This window comes from Drosophila takahashii, chromosome 4 (assembly GCF_030179915.1).
Source record: "Drosophila takahashii strain IR98-3 E-12201 chromosome 4, DtakHiC1v2, whole genome shotgun sequence".
In the NCBI taxonomy this organism is placed as follows: Eukaryota; Metazoa; Arthropoda; class Insecta; order Diptera; family Drosophilidae; genus Drosophila; species Drosophila takahashii.
The window spans coordinates 1,644,870-1,657,389 of NC_091682.1; the positions used below are offsets into that span (position 1 = coordinate 1,644,870).

Below are 12,520 nucleotides of genomic sequence, written 5' to 3' on the forward strand. Positions count from 1 at the left end.
CGATCCGGCTCGCTCCGACATATGTACTACCTGCAATAGAAAGAAGACTTTTGGGAAAGTTTTATCGCGATAGCTTTAAAACTGAGAGACTAGTTCGCCTAGAAACGGACAGACGGACAGATGGACAGACGGACAAGGCTAGATAGACCGGCTATTGGTGCTGATCAAGAATATATATACTTTATGTGGTCGGAAACGTCTCCTTCACTACGTTGCAAACATCTGACTGAAATTATAGTACTCTGTACAAGGGTATAATGACATTTTTTTAACAATTGAGATCCGTTTTTATTCATATGTACATAGGTACATATTATTAATACATAACATAAATTGAATGCAAAAGAAAATTGAAGAAAAGAAAAAGAAAGAAAAATACATGGTTTGTTTTGCTGTTAAGTATTTTAAAACTCCTTATCTTTCGAACTCCATAATCAGAATTTAAGGGCGAAAGACAGAAAAGAAAACATATCCATAAACGTAAACTATACAGGACCTGGCGGCCACAACTTTACACATTTTGTAAAATGTCTAGCATTTTATTCTATCAAAATTTCGCAAGTAAAACTGCTTTACGATATTTACTATAGCACTGCTAGGAGCAGTAGCCGTATTAATATAGAATGCTCTGCTCCAAAAATCTATAGCATTTCAAAAATGCATATATAGCTATATCATGGCTAAAAATGTCCATTTTGAATTAGGGCGCCATTCATTCTTCCTGGTCTGGTAGCTCCCATTTCTCCCATTTTTGTTTGGTCTGGTAGCACCAATCTCTCTCTTCATTCTGCTCCTTTATGATTTAAATTTTCTCGCCATTTGGGGCCGAATTGAAAAATGTATAATGCAAAATTGTTTAGAATTAAAATATCCATCGATCTATATAGGTTGGGGCCAAATCCCATTCTTAGGGTCTGGCAACGCCCTCGAAATAAATGTTAAGTTAATGTAATGTTAAAAAAGTCCACCACTTTTAACATTTTTGTGGAGGAAGTTTTTTAACATTACATTAACCGTTAACGCAAAAAAACTGGTAACAGTAAATCACCACTGATAGATGGCGCTCTGAAGGGAACTAAAGCAGTCTTAGCCACCTATTGGCAGTAAACGAAACTACTAGTAGATGTAGGTGTCGTGCAATATGGAAGCTATTTATATTGCAGCTGTAGATGGCGTGTTGTGAAGCGGTTATTGATAGTCGATATTTGATAGTAAATCTATAATAATAATATATAAAATCTATAATAATAATAATATAATCACTATAAAAATCTTACTTTTAAAACGCGGAAAATCGTAAGATTTGACCCGTAAATGTTTCCCGGGGGAAATATTTTTTGAAAATCAGCAGTGCTTAAAGTTTCAACAGATGGCGCTAGAAAAAATTCAAACACGGTTAAGTTAATGTAATGTTAACTTTGGCTATTTTATTACAAGAATACTGCTTGTACTGCTTGCTGTTATACTGTTAAACGGCAGCACAAAATTAATTATACCCGTTACTCGTAGAGTAAAAGGGTATATTGTTTTCGTGCAAAAGTATGTAACAGGGAGAAGGAAGCCTTTCCAACCCTATAAAGTATATATGTTCTTGATCAGGGTCACTAGCCGTCTGTCCGTCTGTCCGTCCGTCCGTCTGTCCGTCCGTCTGTCTGTCTGTATGAACGCTGAGATCACGGAAACTACAAAAGCTAGAAGGTTGAGATTTCCCACACATATTTTTGGGCTTCTTAAGCAGCGCAAGTTAATTTTAGCCGAGCGCCACGCCCCCTCTAACGCCCACAATCCCCCCCTAACGATTTTAAAATGTGTCTGGCGCTCATACCTTTGAAGATAATTAGAGAATTATAAATGCAATTATGTATATTTATACCTATCAAAGTGTAGAAGATATTTTTCAAATCGGATCATCAATTAAAAAGTTATGCGCAATCAAAAAAAGATTATGTATCCATCTCCCTCGCACTCCCTTAAGCCGAGTGACGGGTATTAGATAGTCGGGACACGAACCCGACTTGTTTTTTATTAATAATGGGAAATTTAGCTGTCTTAGCCACCTATCGTCAATTTTTAGAGATTTAGCGAAAAACAGTGTTTTTGCCCTAACCTATTTAGATCGATAGATATTTTTATACTAAACAATTTTGCATCAAACATTTTTCAATCCGACTGCCAAATAGCGGGAAAATTGTAAAAATGGCACCAGTGTTTCAATTTCCATCGTTCCACCTTCGTTGCTAACTCGTTGACGCTAATTTGACGTACATGTAGTTATAGGCAAATTAATAAAAACATGCCGCCTTTGCAAAAAGGTGGCAGCACTGTCGTAAAAAATGTACGAAGAAGAAGAAAACATGAAAGTAATAGCCTCATCCCATGGAGTCCATCCGTGTGAAACGGTTGGGATTTTAGACAAATGTGAAACTCGTGTTCTCAGAGAGCACATCCACCATCCGATAACAGCTGACTTGAAAAGCAGTTACAATAAATAGCATAAGATAATAGTTAAAAAACATATCTGAACTTTTGCTGACGGGGGGGAGCCTAACCTCCCGAACCCCACACTCTGCTTTTCCTACGCCTCTGTCTAGCAAATATTACTATGGCAAATTTGTAAGCAAACCCAGAATTACTGTTGTGGTAATTTATAGCAACTTTGGAACATAGTACTCTTTTAATTAATATTAGTTATTATTTATGAAGTGCGGAATATATTCTGATACTTCGCTGCAAATATTGATGTTTTCGTTCACAAAACAGCTTACATTTTGGCCCACACATAGCAACCTGTTGGCGAATGCTTTTCCGCTCATAGCAATCTACAAATAATTAAAAAAAAACCAAAAAACAATGAGCTGAACCATTATTTAATTTTTTCCCGCCATCGATTTGATTTGTTTTTGCAGTCATCGTTCCAATTTTCCTCAGTCAAGAGGAAGATTTCAGAGTTGCGCCGAAAAAACATCGCCTAACTATCGCATAAAAGAGCCCGTCAAAGTCCGTCAAAACTGGATGGCAAACTGGGAACGGCAAAACCTTACGGACCATCCGTTCAACGGATGGCGGAATGATCTCTGTGGGAAGACCCTATAAAAGTAAACAATTTTTGTTTACTATTAATTTAAACTAATAAGCGTTGCTAATTTTCAAGAGTAAACGTAGGTCAGCAGCACAAAATTACATATTCTTGCGATTCATTCGCGAAAATGTCGACATTGCCAAAGGATTTTCTCAGGGCGGCCGCGTTCTTGTGACCACTGCTTGGAAGGACCCATGGACTACCATGCAAAACCGCTTCTAAGGATTCTCCTCTAGAGCAAGAGTTCGTGTAGATGGCATTTTGGTTTGCTTTTAAAATTCTTCGTCCTTTTGTTAAATTTAAAGTATGGTTAAAGAGAGAGATTTAACCCTACTTTAAATTTACCAGGCGGACGAGAAAACGGCCCTAAATAAACCAACGCAGCCGCTTGAAACAGCTGTTCAGGGATGCAATATGTAGCCTGGCGGGTAATTCAAATTTTTAATTTTTATACCCTTGCAGAGGGTATTATGATTTCAGTCAGAAGTTTGCAACGCAGTGAAGGAGACGTTTCCGACCCCATAAAGTATATATATTCTTGATCAGCATCACAAGACGAGTCGATCTAGCCATGTCCGTCTGTCCGTCTGTCCGTCTGTCCGTCCGTCTGTCCGTCTGTCCGTCTGTCCGTCTGTCTGTTTCTACGCAAACTAGTCTCTCAGTTTTTGAGCTATCGGGATGAAACTTTCCCAAAAGTCTTCTTTCTATTGCAGGTAGTATATATGTCGGAGCCGACCGGATCGGACAACTATATCTTATGGCACCCATAGGAACAATCGGAAAAAAAAACTTTAACAAATTCTAGCTTCGGTGTTTTTTGAAATATTACCTTATACTTTTGGGGATGTTATTTTTTAAATATATCTGAATTTCGAATTAATTAGTTAAAAAATCGGACTACTATATCATATAGCTGCCATAGGAACGATCGGAAAATTAATGGAAAAGTAATAGGAAATAAATTTTAGCTTCTTTGGATTTTATTGTATTATCTTCTACTCTAGGATATGACTCTTTTTAAATATTTCCGAATTTCAATTTTAATTTAATCAAAATCGGACGACTATATCATATAGCTGCCATAGGAACGATCGGAAAATTAATGGAAAAGTAATAGGAAATAAATTCTAGCTTCTTTGGTTTTTATTGTATTATCCCCTACTCTAGGATATGACTCTTTTTAAATATTTTCGAATTTCAATTTTAATTTGATCAAAATCGGACGACTATATCATATAGCTGCCATAGGAACGATCGGAAAATTAATGAGAAATATTAGAAAATTGAACATTTTTGCGATTTGTAAATTAATAGGAATGATCTGCAAGGGTATATAAGCCTCGGCTGGCCGAAGCTAGCTTCCTTTCTTGTTTTCTTTTATTTTGTACAATATGCGGTTTTAACATATATTCTTTTTGTAATTGTGCAAGTAAAACATAATTAAAGTTTAAAACTTATTGGCAAATTGTAAAAATAAGTCAGCCTGAACAACAAATAGTGATCCTGATCAAGAAAATATATATATATATGTATATATACTTTATAGGTTCGGAATTTCGACCTGTTAAAATTAAACAGGATATTGCATATTTAACAGTTAAATACTTTCCAACTATTACAATTCAATACAATTGATTTACAATAATAGGGGATAACGACATATCTCCGCCGTCATATCCCCGCCCAGTGCATTTCGTCGGCGGAGATATGTCGCGATTTATTTGGCGGAGATATGACGTTTTAAAACGATTCGTGATTGGCGACATCGAGTTTCTAGAGCATCAATTCAGGGTTTCTTAGCCTGATTAAAAAGAAGAAATCGCCAAGGACAAGTTTCAGAAGGCAATGTTATAAGTTTCCTATTAAAAATAAATTGACAATATAATAATCTTTTGTTTTCAATAGAACAATACATACAGTACTTGGAGTGGTGCCAAAGGAAAAAAAAATTCTCTACGTTCGGCCGACCTATTTCTTGCTGCCAGAGAAAATTTCAGTTTAAAATATGCAAAATTACTCAGTAATATTTATACCCGTTACTCGTAGAGTAAAAGTAGAAGGTTGAGATTTCACATATTCTTGGGCTTCCTACGCAGCGCAAGTTTATTTCAGCCAAGCGGCACGCCCTCTCTAACGCCCGCAATAGTCCACTAATGATTTTAAAATGTGTCCGGCGCCCACACCATTAAAATTTTCAGAGAAGTAGAAATGCAATTTGTTTGTGTATAAATATACCTATTGAAATGTAGAAGACATTTTTCCAATCGGACCAAATAAAATTTATATATCTATCTCCCTCGCACTCCATTTAGCTGAGTAGCGGGTATTAGATAGTCGGGACACCAGCCCGATTATAGCGTTCTCTCTTGTTTTAGTTAGATTAGGGCTGAAATATAAAAATGGACTGCAAATATTTAGACCCTTAAATTAAAGCAAAAACTGTTAAAATTCGCAAGGGTTAAAAAACCGAACAACGTATAGTTTTCCGCTTCAAATATCAAACAGAAAAAGGGTTAAAATGTTTAAATTCTTGTGACAGCTAAAGTGATTTTCCAAAGGAACATTTTCGGTGGTGTGGATGGATTCGACGTAGATGGGCATAATGTGCAGCAAAATCAATATTGAAATCAATATAAAAAACTGTACCCAGAAGCAGTTGTTTGTCACCCTCAGTAAAAAAATACACCCCCCAATCAGAATATAAATACATACTTACAAGTGCTGCCGTACACATATGTGGGTGCGTGGTTGAATGTGAATTTAATTTAAAAAATTATAAACTTAAAGGCAAACTAAAATTGTAGATTAACATTTTTACTTACTACTTATTTACTACTTTACAACTACTTAGGGCAATGGAGGGTGGAGCGCTACATTTGGTTAGCCGTTACATTTTTAAAAGTTTGTAAATATGTATATATTTTTTAAAATTATTATTTTGGAATCGCGCCCCTTGGTAAGGAGCTAAATGTGTGTATAGTAGTCTCCTCGTGCACACTTCAGCTTCGAGGTAATTTTTGTGAAATACCGCGAATATAAGCAAGAGAGAATTGTAAGTTGAATGCCCCGACTATGAGATACCCGTTACTCAGCTGTAGTGAAGCAGCAAAAGCGCCACCTGGCGACCAAAAGTTGTGTTGCTCATAACTTTTTAGTGAATGGTCCGACGCGAACTGCTTTTGGGCCGGTATATGGGGCATTAATAGTCAAAGCCAAAACTCATTTACACTTTTACAAAATTTTTAAAATTTTAGGCGAGGCACTTGGCTAAAGCAAACATGGCCTTTGTAGTCACCAGTAGAGCCTGTATGAATTATATTAATTTCCGGCTTTAAAATGGTGCCATCATTTTCGATTTGAACATTTTTTTTAAGATCAAGATATTAAATATATCTGTTTTTGGTATTTTTGTATGTGTTTTCAATTAATTACCTATTATCTTAGGTCCGTTTCTCGTCCATTTGTAAAATTTAAAGTAGGGTTAAAACCTTGAAATCGGATGGGAAATCATTGTTTTAAACCTATTTTAAATTTAACAATCGGACGAAAAAACGGCCTTCAGTGTAGTGTAAGTTAGGGTAATTTAAATTCTGGATATATGAAGCCGCAAGAACAAGCATGCCAGAAATACTTTTTTATCTTTTTTAAGGCTCTACTTAATTATCTATTTGTAATGGCTGAGAACAGCAATTTTATAAGAAATTGTAGAAGATGGATAATTTTCAGCATAACGCATTTCGAGCAGTGGGTACAAAAAAGGAAGCAGACACCAGAAAAAGCAGTCGTCAAAACGCAAACTAAGAACATGCATAAATGTTGCGTACACACACACTCACAGACTTGGGTGTGTGTGCCCACATACACACATTGTGAGGGGCGCTGGGGATGCTTCTGTTTCATCACCGTGGATGATCTCGTTTTTTATGTACCTACGTATATGTACACATAACTAAGTTTTTTGTTTTCGCTTTTTTTAATTTTTACTTAGGGTGGTGACGGTGACGGTGGTGTTCCGACTGCACAAGCAGGCGGAAGGTGGCAAAGAGTGCCCATTCCGCCCGCCCCTGTAGTCCCAGAGCCCAGAGCCCAGGACCCAGAACCAAGAGGTCCTGTTCCCGTTACTGGTCGTCGTTCCCTGTTTTCGACGCACACTTTGCCTTTCCTCTGCACCACCACCAACTTCATTATAATTTTGTCGGGGTAGTTTTTTTTGTGAGCCCGTAGCACGGTCCTCGAGGTTGGTTCAGGAATACCCTACTCCGTGGCTGGTACATGGGACTGGATTCGTTTGGGCGCGAAGGGAATTCACTTGAGACCAAGCCCGACCGCTCGAATGGCACCCCCAAAGTTTTTTGTCGGTCTGTGAAAAATTGGATAAAAAATTCTTGGCAGTTTTAGCATCTGAAATTTCCAACATTGAATTATGGAAAATCGATTTTTTCGGTTTTGCAAAAATGAAAGGACATCTACCCTCGTCACATCAATATGTATTCGAAGGTACATACATATGAGAGTTCTTGATTTGTGTACATTTTGCAATTCATCGGACTTATTTAACGATGCTTCTACTTTCATACTACATAATACCGATGATTCCTGATATTAGAGACATTTTCTGCCCTAAGTTTTGTGGCGATATGGAAAGAGGAAAGAGAGGAGTGTTGCAAATCCGCTTGGCCGTTGCCGTTAATAAAAGTAGAAATAATTTCATTAATATTTAGGAAGGTGGGCTGCGAGGACCGCAAGGAACACTAAATCATAAGGTTGGCGGTGGTCACGATCTGCCCTGTTCTGGGAAAACAATAATTATTGCTTAATAAATACTTATCCATACGTGCACGAAAACATAAGTAAACATAATCATCAAATATGCACATGGAGCATTGCTTCCCCAATTTCTGCTTATACGAAGCCAAAATTTAGCACAGCCATTTTTTATTGTATATAAACCTTAGCAGGTTGCGATTTCCGTGGTAGTTTAGCAAATTTGAGTAGAATGTCCTACCAAGTAGAAAATCAAAAATGTATGCATTTTTGTGTAGTTTTAGCATCTATGATGGCAAAGTGTTGGCAGCATATTTGTTTTGGAAGGGTTATGGATTCAGTGCACTCAGAGAAAAACGGGCTATGAATTATATGAGAGTTGTGGGTCATTTTAAAATTGAAACCTAAATGTGTGTTTGTCGGTTTGTCTGCTTGTGCGGTCAATTTAATGTTCTAGATCCTGGAGTCAATTTTCTCGTATTAATAAACAATGTTTACTCTAGGCAAAACATGTAAAAAAAGGTAGATTTGAAATATCCATAGTTTCTAAACCACTAAGGATACTGGAACGGGCTCTATCTCGTTTGAAAGGAATTTTTAACTGTTCATGCTGCAATATAGTATGTCTGTGAAGATGTACGATTTTAAAAAAGTGTGCCGAATGAGAAATATTTAGAAGTGTATTTACTTAATGGATCGAACAATAAATATTCGTCACAAAAGATGATTTCAGAACTTTTGTATGTTAAGTGTTAGAGTGGGCGCCAAGAATATGTTAGTTAATTCCAACTTTCTAGCTTGTATAGTTTCCGAGATCTCAAGTTTCATACGGACGGACAGACGGAAATGGCTAGAGCGGCTCAGCTAATGATCTTGATCCACAATGTATATATGTACTTTATAGGGTCGCAAGCTCTTCCTTCTACCTGTTACATACTTTTGCACGAATACAATATACCCTTTTACCCTACGAGTAACGGGAGTAAACAGAGTTAAAGTATTAATCTCACCCAAGACTTCTTTGCGTTTAGTTCACGTTCGCATTCGAATCGGTAGCTGAACGGCAATTTCAAGCACATTTTGCTCTCTCCGCATCTCTGGCATTCTTCGGCCTACCAAAATTCTTTTTTTATTATTTTTGGAGTGCTGTGAAACTCTTCATGAAAGAATACAACCAAGAAAGAATGTGGCAATGGTCTCAGGGAGGGAGTATCTCCGTCGCCGTGTCAGCATCAGAATCACGAATCACATTAATTGCCTTTGTTTAATTTACCTTGATGCAAACCGGAAATTTGCAGGAACTTAATTTGTACGTCGCCTGCTTAACATTTCGATGGGCAGCCGAGATGGCCGGCCAGGGTTAGGGTGCTTGGCTATGGGGGTGCGTTGCGTCGACAACTGTTTGACCTTCCTTTTTGCCGTCCGTGCGTGCCGAGATATACGATTAACGGCGTTAATATCGATGAAGCAAGCTAACTTGGGCCAGCCGGCGCTTGAGCACTATCTCACTTACAAACAGGAAAGAACAGTAAGCCTGATCCAACCCTTTGAAATGGCTTCCGAGGCTTGATTCAATGGCAAGAATCTTGGATCCGTACAGACATTATTTCGAATTTTTAAAAATTTTAAGAGCTATAGGGGAGCTTTGTAGGTTGGTACATCTTTTTAAAAAGTTCTATGAAAGTCGGGGGTTTCCACTAAAGACCTTTCATATAGCCTTTTTTATACCCTTGCAGAGGGTATTATAATTTCAGTTACCACATAAAGTATACATATTCTTGATCAGCACCACCGAGTCCACCTAGCCATTATACGAACATTATACGTTTTTCGTTATAAAGTAGGCATTTTGATTTCTGACATTTTAAAACCCAAATCTAAAAAAAATGGCCAATATACTTCTGATATACCTAAACGGGAAGCTTTTTGAAGCTCTCAAAGAAGGTAAGTATGCATTAGAACTGCAAGGGTATACAAACTTCGGCCTGCCGAAGCTAACTTCCTTTCTTGTTTTAAAAAAGCCTAGAACTCAGTACGTCGAAAACTGCAAGCTTAGCATGGGAGTAAGCTTTGAGGGACTTTTTTTACCCGGGTACTATTTTCACCGAGGATCTCAAATGAGGAAAACCCAAAAAATCCATGGAAAACTGCCTGTAGGAGATGCGGCAATACATTCGCCATGCCTACAGCAATTTTAAAGCTTGCGACCCATTGTATGTGTTTTATCCTAAAATTAAAGGTGGAAACTGGGATCTCCCAATCGATAGGGAGTTTTATTACGAGCTCAGCAAGGTATGACATTCCATATTTGGACCATTATTTCCACTGTTCTGGCCAAAATACTGTTTTTATTTAAGGGCTAGTACTCAACCCAACAAAAAAAAAACGTCAACAAATTTTGTTTCATATGAAGTTGTTTGTTTTGGACGGCTTTTTGTTGGGTTGAGTACTAGGCCTTAGGTGGAAAATCAAGATCTTGATTTTATAATATTTTAAAACTGGCGCCAGTTGATTTGATTGCTGTTTGCAAACCCAGTCGATTTCCAATAAGACCATGCTACTTGCAAAGCGGGTGAATTCTGAAAAATTGAATCTAAGCCTATGAGCCATTGAAGTAATTTGGTGACCTCTATTTACAACCAACTTGATGCGGTGAACAGGCGGGTAATTCCACGTGAAACGTGACAGAAGAGAACAGCAATACGAGCACCGGAGAGCTCGAATATTGCTTTCCCTTTCTTACACGTTGCGCTAAACGTTGTCTTTACTTGAAGGTCTAGCGATTACAACAATTTTATTTTACCACTTTGTTAAGAATTGACGAAGCAATATGAGGATAATTTTTTCATTCGGAAACCGCGTGTATTCCGGCGTACAGAATTTTTTAAATTTAAAATTCCCTTACAAAATACTTATTTTTAAATTTAAAATTTTTAAAAATATTTTTCTAAAAGATATGAACTTATTCCACAAAGTTTCATACCAAATATTAAAATAACTCAAACGAGTCTCAAGTGATGCATAACTGAAAAATAGGAGCTAATTTACAAAAATATTTTTAAAAATAAACGGTAAGAGATACAAAAAAAAAACAAAAATCCATCCTTATATTTCAATCCTCTATCAAAAAAAGTTTCGATTGATGCTGAGATTAGACCCAAATCTCGGAAACTACAAAAGCTAGAAAGTTGGATTTACCCACACATATTCTTGGGCTTCCTACGCAGCGCAAGTTTGTTTCAGCCGATGGCCACGCCCCCTCTAACAGCCACAATCACCTTAAACGATTTTAAAAGGTTTGGCGCCCACATTTCGAAAAAGTAAAAATGCAGTTTTATTGTGTTTATTAATACCTTTCGAAATGTAAATGTTTCGAAATTTTTTAAATCGGACCAGTCGTTAAAAAGTTATGCGCGAACAAAGTTTTATATATCCAATGTCCATAAAAAAATAACCACTCAATATTTTGTAACCAAACCAAATACATTTTGAAGAAGAAAGAACAAGGAACACTATAAAATTAACTGCGTTCACTTCTATTTGTGTCGCGTGCGAAAGTCTTGGTTGTTTTATATATCTTAAAAACGAAAAGAGGGCCCATAGTCAGCCCTGGCACATATTTTAGTGCTAATCAAGACCTTTAATTTAAGCCTAGTGCCAAAAGAAAAGAAGTCCTGGAAGATGGTTTTTTTTTACATGCAAATCGTCCGAACGTCACGTGCGACAGCAGAAAATTGCCCATATACAGTAATCACTAAACCATAAAAATATGTATCATTTATTTGAAAATCGAGTAAATATCGATTTTCGTAAATTTGCTATTTCTATTCATCATATGCAAGGGGAATAGCATAATGAATAGCGCGGCGACTGCACTGACTTCTTCATTACGCAGTGTCATTGAAACATAATTAATTTCGATATGGTAGCAGATTCGCCTGCGAATTGGCTAAACATAAGACATTATTCCTTCTTTTCCTTTGCCAAAGTGGCCATAAAATCCACAAAGTAAGTCATTGATTTCCAGAGAGCGTAATTACGGGGAGTACTCTGAGCGTTCTGTGACACTTACTGCTCCCATGCAGCCTTTTCAGAATATATGCACCGTTAAATTATTGGATCCGTCTGCTAATTCTCTTTTTGTGAATATGAATTCATATCCACGCACTCCATTCATCCCTGGTTTCCCCGGGGACAACGCAATCAAATAGCATCAATAATTACACGTATGTATGAACGCTGAGATCTCGGAAACTACAAAAGCTAGAAGGTTAAGATTTGCCACACATATTCTTGGGCTTCCTACGCGCAAGTTTATTTCAGCCGAGCGCCACGCCACCTATAACGCACTCATCTTTAAAGAGAAGTATGAATGCAATTTTGTTGTGTATACCAATTAAAATGTAAAAGACTTTTTCAAATCGGACCATTCTTTAAAAAGTTATGCGCAATCAAAATTTTATATATTTATCTCCCTCGCACTCCCTTTAGCTGAGTGACGGGTATTAGATAGTCGGGACACCAACCCGACTATAGCGTTCTCTCTTATTTAAATCAAACGTCTATGCGGCTATTGGCATTGAAAACTATTGTAACTATTGCACTATGGGGAATTTTACCACTTTTTTTGGCCAAAACCCATTTTTTAAAAGTCGTTAAATTAAAAGTGTTTCTTCT

General features: G+C 37.1%; 1 protein-coding gene across 1 annotated transcript in view; it reads left to right on the forward strand.

Moving 5' to 3' along the window:
* The first annotated feature begins 9,769 nt into the window (after nt 1–9,769).
* The window catches only part of zfh2 (Zn finger homeodomain 2), an 84,764-nt gene continuing 82,013 nt past the window's right edge, over nt 9,770–12,520 (forward strand). Inside the window, exon 1 of the mRNA XM_070218051.1 lies at nt 9,770–9,787. The gene's annotated coding sequence lies outside the window, so the exon portion shown is untranslated. The remainder of the gene's footprint in view (nt 9,788–12,520) is intronic.